Here is a 3,093-nt window from a genome sequence, read left to right as displayed (position 1 = left end):
ATGATGATAGTTTCACAGCTCCAAGCCACCTCGGTACGAGGAAATGTCTTCATTCTTGTACCAATAAAAGGTGTCGGAGGGAGGAAACGTCTTTATGCCTGGTGGTTGGCAGCAACAGAAGAGGAAGACGAAGGATGAAGGTTGTGAAATTTGGAATATGGGGAAGAAGATAGAAGGGGTAATTTGAAAATTTTATTAAAAAGTCAACGAAAAATCACGGTTTAGGTACTATTGTCACACGGAATCCATCTTTCATGGTACAACGTTAGTTTTCTTGTTTGATGGGTACTTTTGTCCAGAGATGGACCCAGGTAGTGGAGAAAGGGGGCACTTGCCCCCACAAATATTTTATAAAGTAATTAATAAATATATGCACGAATTTATATTTTAATTTGACATGATAAATTAAAAATAGTATTTTATAATCATAAATTTTTTAACTTCAGTATAATACTATCATCGTTATTATATAATAAGTGTATTGAATATGTTATTTTATATTTACTTAAAATAAAATACAAATAAAACAGTTTAAAATTTATAATATTCTTGAACGATAAGAAAAGAGACCTAAAAAGATAAGAATATATATAACTGTATTGGTAGCATATCAATTTTGCACTAAACTTTATACCAAAAATGTAACAAAAAATTATCGACAATAGAATATTTTACTAACATCATTAGATAAACAATTGCCATATGATGTTGTGCTATATGTTACACATTTCATTTTAAGTCTAAAAGTATAGTTATAGATAAATTAGTTAAATTTACGATAAATATTCGTACAAAAGTATAAATCATAACATGTTACTAAAACGAAAATACTATTTTTCTTACCTAAATATTATTAAAAACTTCTTTGAACATGACATTTGTTGTTGATGACTTTGGATTGCTATCTTAGCCTAGAATCAGAATGTTCAAGCCATTGCGACTCCTAACTCTTGACAAAGCAACGTAAAGTTGTCCATAGGTGAATACTGATTTTGGCAAGTAAAGTTTTACATGTGATCATGATTTAATTACCACAATGAAATACCTTAGTTTTTCAATATTTTTCTCCTCTTATATAGTATCCCGTCAGTTAATAATGTCCAAGTTACATTTTAAATACAATTTAGTTTGCTAACACTATTAGATATCAATAACATCACAAATAGTTTTCTCAATTGATGACCAAACCTTATTAATAGCTGTAATGAATTTTCTATCGTCATACAGTAGTCCCAATGAATAAAAAGCATTTTGGAAGCTAGGATATATAATCCTATTAACTGTCATAATAGACTCATATATTGTGCAACCTTTCTGAACAGTTAACAAAATTCCCATATAATAGATATCACCTATATACTCAGTAGAACATAATTTAACATCACAATAGAATACCCTCTCTTACATGAATGTCATTCCCTTTTTTTTCTATCATAAACAAATTAATTTGAAAACTCAACGTTTTTGTCAGCGTTCGTAAAATTTATAGATAAAAATAATAATTTTTCTCTTTAAAAAAAAAGGGAAAACATGGCGCCTAATTTAGAAAAATCCAAATTACGCGCGAAGAGGCCATATACACAAAGAGACTACGGCACCTAACTCCAATTCCACCAAGTTAGGCGCCAGCTTCACTGTTCTCCTTTACCATATAAACCAAATATCTCCATTCCTAAATCATATCTTTAATTTCCTCCCCATATCTTTGATTTCCCAATCCCTGTATAAAGCCAATCCATCCCATTGAATAAACACACAAGAACAATATCCCATGACCCCCACACCACTCCTCTTCATACAACAAATCCTATCATTTCCTAACCAAGACCCCACCGTGACTCATTCCTTATACATATATTAGCCCCAGCCCCTCCCTTTATATAGCAAACTCAGGAATGGACAAAAGCATCCTTTCATATGAATCAGCAGTAGACGGGGGCCCACTACTAGAAACACCCAAACCAGTTGGCTTTTTACCAGGTGCTTTCTTCTCTGCAAGAGGTGCAGACTTCACCTCCCTGGGCACTGAGTTAATGTCAAAAGGCTCTTCAGAAGGCACCTGCATTCACATTCAGAAGATTAGATATGTCCTTAACAAATGAAGAGCAAGAAAAATGGATATGACTTACATAATTTTTCAAACTAGTCTCAAGATTGACAAGTGGGATATCAAATGACCCAAAGAGGAAGTCCTTCACATCTTTATCAGTCTCAACAACTGAACCATCGCCTCCAAGCGTATTCTGATAAAGTGTTGCCCTATCACGGACCTGCATAGAAATTAAAAAGAACAACATAAAAATCAAAGCAGGTAGCAGTTTTACACATCTCCAGGGGAGAAAATCTGTGATGTCAAAAACCATGCAATTATAGAAATCCCTTAAAAGATATGTTTAGAAATTTACCTCATCATCACTGTCAAAAACACACCGCCTTAGCAGAACAAATATGCGGGGCTGAAAAGGGTAAATATGAGGTTTCAGACTAATTTAATAGCAACTTCACATTAAAAAAACTAAAGAAAATATTACAGATATAATAAAATTAAAATTAAATAATAATAATAACAATAAAATAAATAAATAAATGAATAATATATATAGATATAAAAAAAAGAAAATAATAATAATAATAATAATAATAATAATAATAATAATAATAATAATAATTTTTCTTATTCTTATATTATATTTTTTTCTGTCATAATTTTTGTTTTACTCATTTGTGCACTTTTTATGTCCCTATTTTCAATTTTTCTTTGCTTGAGGACAAGCAAACTTTTAAATTTGGTGTTGTCGCTTCGCTTATAGCTTTGTTTATTTTAATAGTATCAAAGGGAGGCGAATCATCTTCACGAAGGAACATAACCTGAAGAATGAGACGGCTACTAAGATAACTGAGGTGATTGGGTTCCTTTTATTCTATATTTTCTTCCGTTCTGATTATGTTATATTCCTATTTTTTGTTATTTTACTTGAATGTCTGCATGATCTTTAGTAATTCTAAGTCTTAGGTTCTAGTTTAATTCTGTTATTTTGAAATTTTAGTTATTTATCTTTTAATTAAAGAGATGTCTCATGTACCATTCACTGA

The 3,093-nt window shown here is 31.0% G+C and overlaps 1 long non-coding RNA gene across 1 annotated transcript; it reads right to left on the bottom strand.

Moving 5' to 3' along the window:
* LOC107608220 lies at positions 1,977–2,533 on the bottom strand. The gene is made up of 3 exons (XR_001612766.2): positions 2,406–2,533; positions 2,130–2,270; positions 1,977–2,059 (listed from the first exon to the last, which is right to left on the bottom strand). It is a non-coding gene; the product is annotated as an uncharacterized LOC107608220 (long non-coding RNA).

The sequence above is a fragment of the Arachis ipaensis genome, chromosome B07, assembly GCF_000816755.2.
Source record: "Arachis ipaensis cultivar K30076 chromosome B07, Araip1.1, whole genome shotgun sequence".
Classification (NCBI taxonomy): Eukaryota; Viridiplantae; Streptophyta; class Magnoliopsida; order Fabales; family Fabaceae; genus Arachis; species Arachis ipaensis.
Note: the sequence above shows the minus strand (reverse complement) of the source record. Positions and strands in the feature narration are given on the sequence as shown.